Source organism: Salvelinus alpinus, chromosome 11, assembly GCF_045679555.1.
Source record: "Salvelinus alpinus chromosome 11, SLU_Salpinus.1, whole genome shotgun sequence".
Classification (NCBI taxonomy): Eukaryota; Metazoa; Chordata; class Actinopteri; order Salmoniformes; family Salmonidae; genus Salvelinus; species Salvelinus alpinus.
The window spans coordinates 58,418,935-58,433,311 of NC_092096.1; positions in this window are offsets into that span (position 1 = coordinate 58,418,935).

A 14,377-nucleotide genomic window follows, 5' to 3' on the forward strand; every position below is an offset into this window, starting at 1 on the left:
TTGACCTCTGTAAGCCTGTTTATCTGTTGTTGTGGTGTCTGACCACACACTGCTGACCTGAAACTGGCCTCATTGGATCTGAGGTTCGAAGGTCAGTGTCTGAGGTGTTGGGGTGGAATTCCCAGCTCTCTACACTAATGAAGTTACAACTTTCCACATTTGTCATATTAGGCGTGATAACAATTTCCAAGCTGGTGGAAATAAAACTACATGTGAAGTGAACAATCAACAATCTCTTCAAAGTAAACAAAAATAACTCCTGTCTCTTTCTCTGCAATCTATTACCACTCATGATACATAAAGTTATCTGTCAAAAGCACTGAAGGTGTCAAAGCCTTGAAACAGCCTAGTCTTTGATTCCTAATATAGCCATGTAGGGTTTCCGGGCTCGAGAGAAGAAACATTTAAAAATGTAAAAAGATCAAATTCAATGAGGAGTTCGTTTTGTTAACTGTATTTTTTTATTATTATTTTTTACTGTTGAAGCTTCCTGGCTGATGTTCCACTTTGTTTATTAATCTACACAGCTCAGTGGATTGATTCTCAGGCTGTGTTCCAAATAGCAGCCTATTCCCTTTAGAGATCAATACTTTGGACCAGGGCCCCTGGGTCTCTGGTCAAAATTAGTGCACTTTATTGCGACTAGGCTGCCATTTGGGACAGAGCCTCTGTATAGAGTGGTAGAGGAGAGAGAGCATCTATCCCAGACAGAAATCAAACAGGACAGACACAGAGGGTGTTGGGAGGTGACCCTACAAACATCAAGGTGAAAGAGGGAGTTGAAAGGGGTAGGGAGGGAGAAATGGGTGGGGGTGAGAGAGGCAGAGAGAAAGAGAGTGGGGGAGAGAGGAGGGGAGAGAGAGGGGAGGGAGGCAAAGAGGTGAGGGTGAGGAACTGAAAGAGGAGGGAGGGAGATGGAGATAGGGGTCATGAAGGAGAGGGGTGAGGGAGAGAGAGGGGGTGGAGAGGAGATGAGAGAGAGAGGAATGAGATTATACGGTAGAGATAAGAGGATGAGAGAGGGAAAGAGAGAGGGAGATTATGTGAAAAATAAAGAAAATGGGAGAGAGAAATAGAGTGAGAGGAATGAAACTACATAGACAGGGGGAATGTCACGGGGGGGGGGGGGGGGACATCAAGATTTTAATCAAGTGGCACATTGTATAATGAGCACTTTAGATGTGACTGTAGTTGAAGGCCAATCAGGCAGCCAATCAGATCTACTCCAGCTGTTCTTACCAGCTGTTCAGTGCATAAGTATACAGAGTAAGAGAGAGAGTGAGAGAGGGAGGGCAAGACAGACAGACAGACAGACAGACTGGCAGGCAGAGCTAAACCCCATTCAGCATTTTATCAACTGTTTAACTCCTATATCATCTCCACATTGAATATAAATATGAATTTACAAATGATAAAACGTTTAAATGATAAAACATTGCTGGCTATATTCAATACAGAAGGTCTTATCGCATATCATTTTGCGCTTATCATTTTTAAATGTTAACGTTTATTTATCCAGGCAAGTCAGTTAACAACAAATTCTTATTTACAATGATGGCCTACCCCAGTGAAACCCGGAACAATTGTGCTCCGCCTTATAGGACTCCCAATCACGGATGTGATACAGCCTGGATTTGAACCAGGGACTATGGTGACGCCTCTTGCGCTGAGATGCAGTGCCCTAGACATAGACAAGGGGAAGGTCAGGGGACTTTAATGCAGGGAAACTTAAATCAGGGGTATTATGGATAGAATTATGGTCAGATTTGCCAAATGGAGGGCGAGGGAGAGCTTTGTGCTAGTCTCTGTGTGTGGAGTAAAGGTGGTCTAGAATTTTTTTCCCACTGGTTGCACATTTAACATGCTGATAAATGTGCAACCAGAGGGAAAACAATTCTAGACCACCTTTACTCCACACACAGAGACGCGTACAAAGCTCTCCCTCGCCCTCCATTTGGCAAATCTGACCATAATTCTATCCTCCTGATTCCTGCTTACAAGCTAAAATTAAAGCAGGAAGCACCAGTGACTCAGTCTATAAAAAAGTGGTCAGAAGAAGCAGATGCCAAACTACAGGACTATTTTGCTAGCACAGACTGGAATATGTTCCGGGATTCTTCCGATGGCATTGAGGAGTACACCACATCAGTCAATGGCTTTATTAAGAAGTTCATCGAGGACGTTGTCCCCACGTTGTCCCCACAGAGACTGTACGTACATAACCCAACCAGAAGCCATAGATTACAGGCAACATTCACACTGAGCTAAAGTGTAGTGCCGCCGTTTTCAAGGAGCGGGACTCTAACCCGGAAGCTTATAAGAAATCCCGCTATGCCCTCCGACCAACCATCAAACAGGCAAAGCATCAATACAGGACCAAGATCGAAACGTATTACACAGTCTCCAACGCTCGTAGGATGTGGCAGGGCTTGCAAACTATTACAGACTACAAAGGGAAGCACAGCCGGGAGCTGCCCAGTGACATGAGCCTACCAGATGAGCTAACTATGCTTGCTTCGAGGCAAGTAACACTGAAACATGCATGAGAACATCACCTCTCCGCAGTGAGTAAGACCTTTAAACAGGTCAACATTCATAAGGCCACAGGGCCAGACAGAGTACTCCGAGCATGCGCTGACCAACTGGAAAGTGTCTTCTCTGACATTTTCAACCTCTCCCTGACTGTAATACCCACATGTTTCAAGCAGACCACCATAGTCCCTGTTCCCAAGAACACTAAGGTAACCTGTCTACATGACTACCAAGCCATAGCACTCACATCTGTAGCCATGAAATGCTGGCTCACGTCAATACCATTATCAATACCATTATCCCAGAAACCCTAGACCCACTCCAATTTGCATACCACACCAACAGTGTGGTGTGCAATCTCTATTGCACACCACACTGCCCTTTTATGTACCTTAATTTAACTAGGCAATTCAGTTAAGAACAAATTCTTATTTACAATAACAAATTCTTATTTACAATGACAGCCTAGGAACAGTGGGTTAACTGCCTTGTTCGGGGACAGAACAACATATTTTTATATTGCAGCTCAGGTATTCGAACTAGTAACCTTTCAGTTACTGGCCCAACGCTCTAACCACTAGGCTACCTGCCGCCCTCTTTCGCACCTGGACAAAAGGAACACCTATGTGAGCTAAGGACCCTGGGAGTAAACACCTCCCTCTGCAACTGGATCCTGGACTTCCTGGCGGGCCGCCCCCGGTGATAAGGGTAGGTAACAATACATCCGCCACGCTGATCCTCAACACAGGGGCCCCTCAGGGGTGCGTGCTCAGTCACCTCCTGTACTCCCTGTTCACTCATGACTGCATGGCCAGGCACGACTCCAACACCATTATTAAGTTTGCTGATGACACAACGGTGCTAGGCCTGATCACCGACAATGATGAGACAGGATGAGACAGGAGGAACGAGCACGCCCACATTCTCATTGATGGGGCTGTAGTGGAGCAGGTTGAGAGCTTCAAGTTCCTTGGCGTCCACATCACCAACAAACTAACATGGTCCAAGCACACCAAGACAGTGGTGAAGAGGGCATGACAAAACCTATTCCCCCTCAGGAGACTGAAAAGATTTGGCATGTGTCCTCAGATCCTCAAAAGGTTTTACAGCTGCACCATTGAGAGCATCCTGACGGGTTGCATCACTGCCTGGTATGGCAACTGCTCGGCCCATCCTCCTGCAAGGCACTACAGAGGGTAGTGTGTACGGCCCAGTACATCCCCGGGGCCAAGCTTCCTGCCATCCAGGACCTCTATAGCAGGCGGTGTCAGAGGAAGGCCCTAAAAATTGTCAAAGACTCCAGCCATCATAGACTGTTCTGTCTGCTACCGCACAGCAAGCGGTACCGGAGCACCAAGTCTAGGTCCCAGAGGCTTCTAAACAGCTTCTTCCCCCAAGCCATAAGGCTCCTGAACAGCTAATAAAATGGCTACCCTGACTATTTGCATTGCCCACCCCCCCTTTTACACTGCTGCTACTCTCTGTTATTATCTATGCATAGTCACTTTAATAACTTTACATACATGTACATATTACCTCAATTAACTCGACACCGGAGCCCCCACACATTGACTCTGTACCGGTTGCCCCTCTATATAGCCCCGCTATTGTTATTTAATGCTGCTCTTTAATCATTTGTTATTCTTATCTCTTACTTTTTGTTTGTATTTTCTTAAAACTACATTGTTAGTTAAGGGCTTGTAAGTCAGCATTTTACTGTAAGGTCTACCTACACCTGTTGTATTCGGCGCATGTGACAAATACAATTTGATTTGATTTGATTAGACCACCGCACCACTCGGGAGCCCAGTTTGGTTTGTGATTAATGTTGCTGCGGCTCTAATGCTGCCGTGTATTGCTAATCAAAGCTTTCGTCAAATGCTTGAGACAGGCTTCGCTTTTTGCTGTGCTTGTGCATATTCATGTGGTTACTGCATATTCACGTGTTACAGCTTGCTAAACTAAAAATAGGTATTGGGCTCAGATTCATTGCAACACAGTCTCTGGTCCAGAGGAGGCTGGTAGGAGTGTAGTGGGCAATACTATTTGACATGTGTATATACAGTATACTGTATATGATATTATAAATACCTCACATGTGACTTGTAATAAGCAATTAGCCTACTGAAATGTTTATCTGACTCCATAAAGATAAGTAAAATATACATGCAAACATTAGGCAATGAGTTGACATTGACTAGTGAGAATTGGTCTGAGAATAGTCTATATCAAAGGCGGATATTTAATTAACATGGTACAATTAATGGATTCACATACAAGGCATGAAGCTTAAGTATTAACAAGCATTACAAAGCATACTTCTAGGCATATAGATCCTAAGGTTAACTTAGAAGACAAAGCATGAACAAAGAGAGTCTTAGAAGCCTAGGAAATGAAGATTGATCGTACAACCTTCCTCCATGGACTGAATACAGAATAAGAGAGAGAACGAAGGCATTCAATTCCATTCATAACATCTGTAACCTTTCAACACAAAACCAATCACCTTTGACCAGTCAAACAATACCAAGTTTACAGTGTAACCAAGGTCCAATCTCCACAGGATGTCATAGCATCTAATAGCTTGTGTGAGGGATGAGACAAATGGAAATCAGACAGCATGCCTGAGAGGACAATAGAACCTCGTTGAGCGTCATTTAGAGTTCACCCTGTCCAGATACAAGTTACCACAGAGATCATACATCCATATAGACAGCATCAGAGTTATCCCCAGTGAACAAGTTTCAGATAGATACCAAGCATGGATACTATATCATTATTCTATCGCTCATTCAATAGTCAGTCCCTTGGATACTGTAACCGAGATACATTTTGTTCTCCTCAGAGGACGGAAGGGCTGACTAGTCCTTTGGCATTGTCCTTTGTTCCTGGATCATTTGCCATGCAGCTCCAGGTGACACATATGCCTACAGGAGGAGCTATAGGAGGACAGGCTCATTGTAATGGCTGAAATGGAACAAATTGAACGGTATCAAACATCCACATGAGCCCATCCTCCTATAGCCCCTCCCACCAGCCTCCTCTGGTCTGGTGCTAACTGTTTATCCACTGTATGGTCACATTACATGATGGGAGATGATCTTCAAACGCAACCCTACTACAGTGATGACACGTCTGTCATTCAGTCACAGGTAGCCATTTTCTATTCAAATGTGGACAACCACATCATTATGGCATTCTGCTATCCCTTGGTTTGGCCTTTCAAAATGGTGGGGGTGACATGAGCCGGGAGTCAAAAGGTCACAGTGAAGTCACCAACAGGGCCACGTTCAGTAGCCAAACATTGTTAAACGTTGCAGATAGAAAGGCCATGAATAGAGCAAACATTCTTCTTTATTCTACATCTCGGAGAGGCATGCTTGTTCTACATAGCATATTTCTATCTGAATGTTCCAAAGCATTAAGTCCTGCTAAACGTGCCCCCAGATTACAGTCTAAACAGAAGGGCAAGTCAGATCTAAAATATATCACACCCAAGGCCTAGAGTGTGTGACTAATACTGACTAATTAGCCCATCCCTAGTCAAACGGAAACATGCCTTCCAAGGACATGTACCTGAATGACTATGTCACCACAGAAATATTGACTTTACTATAGTTTATACACTGCTTCTACCAGTTGGGGATGGCGAAAGTAGACACATGAGACTTCAGAACTGGGATTTTTTACATGTGTGTCTTGTGTATAGTAAACATGACAGATGTACACTAATCGTAGGGGGAAAATGCCTGTAATCAAATATATTGTCTGTATAGTCTAATGTTAGGGATGATCCACACAAGTGTACAATGAGGTCATAATTATAAATTACCATCATTGTGATCTAATCAATATGCTGCTTATTAAAGAATTAGGCACATTTTTCGTCTCTGCATGCTACATTTCTGCATTAATATTGATATGCAGCACCATATCCCACGCTATATGTAATGAGCACAAATATGACAGAGTAAATGAGGCGAAGAACTTCAAATCAAATCAAATCAAATTTTATTTATCACATGCGCCAAATACAACATGTGTAGACCATACAGTGAAATGCTTACTTACAAGCCCTTAACTAATAATGCAGTTTTAAGAAGATACCTAAAAAATAGTAAGAGATAAGAATAACAAATGATTACAGAGCAGCAGTAAGTAACAATAGCGGGCTATCGGTACAGAGTCAATGTGCAGGGGCACCGGTGTCGAGGTAATTGAGGTAAAATGTACATGTAGGTAGAGTTATTAAAGTGACTATGCATAGATAATAACAGAAAGTAGCAACAGCGTTCCAGAAGGGGGGGGGGGGGGGGGGGCAATGCAAATAGTCTGGGTAGCCATTTAATTAGCTGTTCAGCAGTCTTATGGCTTGGGGTAAAAGCTATTTAGGAGCCTCTTGGACCTAGACTTGGCGCTCTGGTACCGCTTGCCGTGCGGTAGCAGAGAGAACAGTCTATGACTTGGGAGGCTGGAGTCTTTGACTATTTTTAGGGCCTTCCTCTGACACCGCCTGGTATAGAGGTCCTGGATGGCAGGAAGCTTGGCCCTGGTGATGTACTGGGCCGTACGCACTACCCTCTTTAGTGCCTTGCGGTCGGAGGATGGGCCGAGCAGTTTCCATACCAGGCAATGATGCAACCCGTCAGGATGCTCTCAATGGAGCAGCTGTAAAACCTTTTGAGGATCTGAGGACCCATGCCAAATCTTTTCAGTCTCCTGAGGGGGAATAGGTTTTGTCGTGCCCTCTTCACCACTGTCTTGGTCTGCTTGGACCATGTTAGTTTGTTGGTGATGTGGACGCCAAGATACTTGAAGCTCTCAACCTGCTCCACTACAGCCCCATCAATGAGAATGGGGGTGTGCTCGGTCCTCCTTTTCCTGTAGTCCACAATCATCTCCTTTGTCTTGATTACGTTGAGGGAGAGGTTGTTGTCCTTGCACCACACGGTCAGGGCTCTGATCTCCTTCGTATGGGCTGTCACATCGTTGTCGGTGATCAGGCCTACCACTGTTGTGTCATCAGCAAACTTAATGATGGTGTTGGAGTCGTGCCTGGCCGTGCAGTCATGAGGGAACAGGGCATGCATGAGCACGCATCCCTGATCAGCGTGGCGGATGTGTTGTGACCTACCCTTAACACCTGGGAGCGGCCCGTTAGGAAGTCAAGAATCCAGTTGCAGAGGGAGGTTTTAACTCCCAGGGTCCTTAGCTTAGTGATGAGCTTTGAGGGCACTATGCTGTTGAACGCTGAGCTGTAGTCAATGAATAGAATTCTCACATAGGTGTTCCTTTTGTCCAGGTGTGAAAGGGCAGTGTGGAGTGCAATAGAGATTGCATCAACTGTGGATCTGTTGGTGCGTTATGCAAATTGGAGTGGGTCTAGGGTTTCTGGGATAATGGTGTTAATGTGAGGCATGACCAGTCTTTCAAATAAATTCATGGCTACAGACGTGAGTGCTACGGGTCGGTAGTCATTTAGGCAGGTTACCTTAGTGTTCTTGGGCACAGGGACTATGGTGGTCTGCTTGAAATATGTTGGTATTACAGACTCAGACAGGGAGAGGTTTAAAATGTTTGTGAAGACACTTGCCAGTTGGTCAGCGCACGCTCGGAGTACACGTCCTTGTAATGCATCTGGCCCTGTGGCCTTGTGAATACTGACCTGTTTGAAGGTCTTACTCACATCGGCTGCGGAGAGTGTGATCACACAGGTGTCCGGAACAGGTGATGCTCTCATGATGCATGTTTCAGTGTTACTTGCCTCCAAGCGAGCAGATAAGTTATTTAGCTCGTCTGGTAGGCTCGTGTCACTGGGCAGCTCTCGGCTCTGCTTCCCTTTGTAGTCTGTAGTAGTTTAAAGGCCCTGCCAGATGCGACGAACGTCAGAGCCGTTGTAGTACGATTTGATCTTAGTCCTGTATTGACGCTTTGCCTGTTTGATGGTTCGTCTGAGGGCATAGCGGGATTTCTTATATGCTTCCGGGTTAGAGTCCCGCTCCTTGAAAGCGGCAGCTCTACCCTTTAAATCAGTGTGAATGTTGCCTGTAATCCATGGCTTCTGGTTGGGGTATGTATGTACCGTCACTGTGGGGACGACATCCTCGATGCACTTTGCACTTATTGATAAGCCAGTGACCGATGTGGTGTACTCCTCAATGCCATCGGAAGAATCCCGGAACATATCCAGTCTGTGCTAGCAAGGCAGTCCTGTAGTTTAGCATCTGCTTCATCTTACCACCTTTGTATAGCCCGAGACACTGGTGCTTCCTGCTTTAATTTTAGCTTGTAAGCAGGAATCAGGAGGATAGAATTATGGTCAGATTTGTCAAATGGAGGGCGAGGGAGAGCTTTGTACGCGTCTCTGTGTGTGGAGTAAAGGTGGTCTAGAATTTTTTTCCCTCTGGTTGCACATTTAACATGCTAATAGAAATTAGGTAAAACTGATTTAAGTTTCCCTGCATTAATTAAAGTCCCCGGCCACTAGAAGCCGGGGACTTTAATGGATGAGCGTTTTCCTGTTTGCTTATGGCGGTATACAGCTCATTGAGTGCGGTTTTAGTGCCAGCATCGGTCTGTGGTGGTATGTAGACAGCTACGAAAAATACAGATGAAAACTCTCCAGGTAGATAGTTGGGTCTGCAGTTTATCATGAGATACACTACCTCAGGCGAGCAAAACCTCGAAACTTCCTTAGATATCATGCACCAGCTGTTGTTTACATAAATGCATAGGCCCCCGCACCTTGTCTTACCAGAGGCTGCTGTTCTGTCTTACTGATAGAGTGTGTAACCCGCCAGCTTTATGTTCTTAATGTCGTCGTTCAGCCACGACTCGGTGAAACATAAGATATTACAGTTTTTAATGTCCCGTTGGTAGGATAAATGTGCTTTCAGTTTGTCCCATTTATTTTCCAGCGATTGAACGTTAGCTAACAGGATGGAAGGCATGGGCAGGTTAGCCACTCGTCTCCTGATCCTCACAAGGCACCCTGATCTCTTTCCGCGAAATCTATGTTTCCTTATCCAGCAAATAACGGGGATCTGGGCCTGGTTGGATCATGTTAATGACACTTTGGATCATGTTAATGACATAATAAAAATACTTAACAATTCTCCATAGTTTACCTTGTAAAAACCATAGGGGAAGAAGTGATCTTTTGCATTTTCAATGTCCTTCGATTGGGAATGTCTGTAGTACTTGGGAATGACCCACTCTAAAATCTGATAAATGTCTCAGAAAAGTTTACTGTGTGTGGAATGAACCACAATAGACTTGAGGGTATTACGTTCTCAGAGTGGTGGGCATTTGTATATTGAGCTTCCCATAACTTTCCACAATGGGAATTGTAGTAAACTTCAGACAAAGCATTTCTGTTCCAAACCAGAGGCTCGCATTGTTAGTCTAGCTTGTAATGCAACAGGGTGACAGATAACAATACAATAACGTATTCTGATGAGTGATGGGAAAGTGCTCAACTGGGGCTTATTTTATACTAGAGATGCATTACACATTTGGAACATTTTCCCAACACTTGTGGGCGTCACAGTTGAGAGTTTTCCAGTTATGTATGAGGAGTAATCTAATTGGTCTGAAATATTTGGCGTGGCTGTGAAGTTGACTGGCATTAGCAAATCGCAGTGTGGTTAAACTTGACATTCACTAAGTATTTTTCCCGAGGAAGAAACAAGATATTCATGGTAAAGTACCACCATTATTAAGTTTTCCACACAGGTTCATAAATCTCCCAACATGCACTCCTTTATGTCTGGGAATGCGAAATGAAAGGCTGACAGTGGATCCGATTTGCTATGGAGGCCACAGATGCAAAAGCATTAGCCAAACCAAGAGATAAAGTATACAATTGGTTGAGCTAGGCATTAACACTAATACTTTGTTTAGATATTGAAAATAATCAATCAGAAATACATTTTCAACCACTTTCAATATTCTCTCAATGCCAGGAAAACATTGCCTCGTTGATATAGCACAGCACATAGTATAATGACAGTTATCTTATTAAATGACTTTTAAATTGACTTGGGATTCTTGTTTGAGACGTCTATATCTGTGCCTTCCTTCCTGTTTGCAGGGGCCCCTGCCTTTGCTGTATGGACCCCCTTTGATCCCCCTACTACACTAACCCATATCCTGTGTCCTGAGTGTCGCATGGTGACAGTTCCCCAGATACCACATGATATTGGTATCCCAAGCCTGGTGGCACAGGCCCAATACAGTGTCTAATTTGTTAATGGATCTCCGTTGGAAGCTCTTTTTCTCAGACGCATGTCGGTGTAATTATTTGCTCTGGAGGGAAGTAATTGGGGCCAAGCTACTTGAATGAATAAATCATTGTTTTGGACTTGTGTGATCTTTTTGACTCGGAGATAGCTAGGCCCCCTGTGTTTGTTTCCCATGCGTATCTTTCCTTTTGGATGTAGTTGAGACAAGGGCATGACTTGCCCCGTTGTGGGATCATTCCGTGTGAAACTGGAACAGAAATGTCAGAGGAAATTGTGTATCAATTGTGAATTATTATGACATTTAGTACAAAGATATGTCTTTTGGAGGAAGGATCTTTGACATAGCCTTGGCATTTCTATACAACATTAGTATGGAGACAGAAGTGATCTATGTTTGGATATCCCTGAAAATGTGGCCTTACCAAGGCCTCTTTTAATAATATGGAATTACTATGCCAAACAGGTTCGTTTTATGACTTTTAGCCGACTCCCTTAGCTTCCAAAACAATTCTAACATCTCTCTGTGATCTGGCCGACTGCATGGTTATCATACCATTGTATGATGTGAATAGGAAATACACTACATAGTACAACAGCCATGACATGACAGGACTGAAGGGAGCTGATTATTAGCAGATAGCCTATTCAACCACCCGGTTAGAATATGGTTCATTAACAACTCTGGCAAACAGTTTGACCTGAAGAACCCTTTCTTGATAGAACAAACAACACTGAAGATTACAGAGGTGCTGAGAAAAAAGTGGTTCTCTGACGCTCTTGTTGGGGCCTCTTTACGCTGCACTACTTTGAGGACACAAACTAGGTCCAGGAAAGACGTGTGTGTTGTAAACAGACAAATCTATATTCAAATGTCTCTTTAAGAGATGTCCTCCGGAGGTAGTGTGGGAGACATCTACACCACATAATCCCCTCTGAGTGGTACAGTGTAAAGACAAGGCTCTTACACACCACATCCCTGCAAGAATTACATGAATTACCTGCAATACGCAGAAATCACTCCTGCCATTTCCTGGTTGCTAAAATTCAAATAGTTTATGTGACAAAACAAGCAATGGATAGTGTAGGGAATCATTGTACCATCTAAACCGCTGTGAAATATATTTTCAATAACCAAAAATATTGTATTTTCAGCTGTTTGTAGCTGGTGTACAAAATCAAAAGGTAGAGGCAAAAACAAAACTTAAGAACGCGAAGCACAGAAATAGCGCACATAGAACATATCTATGTTACTTCTTAGGCTTGCTTTCAATGAGAATGACAGATCTATAACTCACGTTTCTATGTGATTTTGGTAGCGTCAGTAGCCCAAATTTTGCTCTGCTAGCCAAATTGAAAATGGAAGGCTTTTAAAATATCCACACATTTGTGAATCATTGAGTTAATAAAGGGTGCAATACTATGCACAACATGGTTTAGATGAGAACCTCAATTCATAGTTTGAATTTCTATCCTTATTTTGTTTGTCTATGTACTATTTATGATATGCCAAATGCTGCACTCACACATTTACATTTTAGCATTTTAGTCATTTAGCATCTTATCCAGAGCGATTTACAGTTAGTGCATTCATCTTAAGATAGATAGGTTGGACAACCACATATCACAGATATAGAAAGTACATTTCTCTCAATATCTAAGGCTAGTGTAAACAGAAAATTAGCAAATCTGATGTTGAAGATACTGTAGATCTCACTAGACATATTTTACTCATGTAAATCCACCCTTAGTTCAAGATCCAAGGAGTAAATTAAGGGAAAACGAATTAACCATATTCAATACCTTGACTGTCTGTAAATACCGAATTCAATCTTTAAAATTATATATAGATTCAACAGGCTTTTTTACACTAACAAAATATATGATGTAAAACCTGCCTTTCTTCGACATCAGATTTGCCACTTTTCTGTTGACACTGTCCTTACAGTAAGAGTTGATCAAATTGAAGGAGCACGTGCACCCCGTGATTCATTGGGTTGACACACCTCTGCTGAAGGTGAACAGTAAACCGTTGAACCCCATGCTGTGTCAAAGAGAGCCCTTGTCTTTGCATTGTTTGCACTAGCAACCAAGGCCATGTTTAGCTGAGTCCGTATTTAGAGAGATAGACTTGACGTGCTGAGTGTTAATGTGAAAGAGACATTCTTAGAATATTTCGTCACAAAGGTGCTAAAGGAATATGAGCATGTGGAGAGAAAGTAAGCTTTTAATCCCCGCCTTGGAAATACAAAATACCCAAAACTGTACATGGGTGGTGTACCATGCCCTTCTCTCAGGAATTCCGATGCATAGAAGGGGTTATTAGCAAATCAACCTGAGGAACCTGTTCTTGTTGGTTGAAATCCTCCAATTACTTTATGAGCCACTGGGTCTAGTCATTCTGTTTCCCTGAATGGGATAGTCAAAGAATAGCCAGTGGCGACAAAGATAAGATTCATTGACAGGAAATGATGATGGTACATTGTCTGTTTCTAATTGAATGTGGTCAAACATAGGTCACACTGTCATTCCAAAAGGCTTTCTGGGGTGGGAAGTTTGGCTTTGTTAAGTCTTGACAAGTGTGCTAAAGGCCTAAGAAGCCGAGATAAGGCAAAGTAAACCAAATAAAGCTGCTTTGCTCTTTTAGTCATGGAAATTTGTTGGATCGTCAAGTTAAGGGAATCAAGAGCATGCTCAATTTTCCCCTTGCTTAACACCAGTACAGTGTGATCTCAGACAATATGGTGTGAGGCTGAAGAAGGAGAAAGAGCTATCATAAAAGTGGTAAACAGTATGTGACCGATACTTTAGACACCCAAACATATAGCACAAAAGGCATTTTTCTATGCTGCAGCTAAATACAAATCATTGTGATATTAACTGAGATGTACTGTAAATCCTCCCAATCCTCATGCAGTGATTAATACCAATTCAATGCATTTCCTATTTCAGTTTTTAACAGTGATTCTTCACTAATCGCTGCACCTCCAATGTTAAGGAAAACATGTCATTTGAACCAATATGAAACTATATTAAACCCCTTTCAAGGGTATTTGTATTTATCTTGCATGCTACCCATCATCAGAATGATCTGTGACTCACAGATGCGTAAGTGACCACAATGGCTGTCTTGAACGCAAAAATAAAGTGAGAAGTGATATAGTATGCAGTTAAACAGAGTAGATCACTGTAGTCTCATTAGAAAAAAGAAGTGAGAGGTGATATGGGTTAGCTGCAGTGTTAAATAGAGCAGATGGGGATGTCATCACTGTGTGGGAACTGGAATGTAGTGGGGCTGCTCATCGTACCACAAGGGCCTCCGCTTTCCAATAATGACATTCTGTATGTACACTCCGGTCTTGAAATTCAATTATCTCACTTAGCATCCAACAAGCCAGCGTGATGAATTAAAATGTCCATAAAAACATACTGTGGGTAGCACTCCTTTTCTGTTTCTGTCTTCTCTCTGACGGACATTCATTTTTATTGACTTGACCCGACTATAATATTGTGTGACGAATACTCCCAAGGTTTAATTATAGTAACATGATGCTTCGTTCATGAGAATTTAAGTCGTTACTAAAGTGTAATCCCAAATGGTTTTC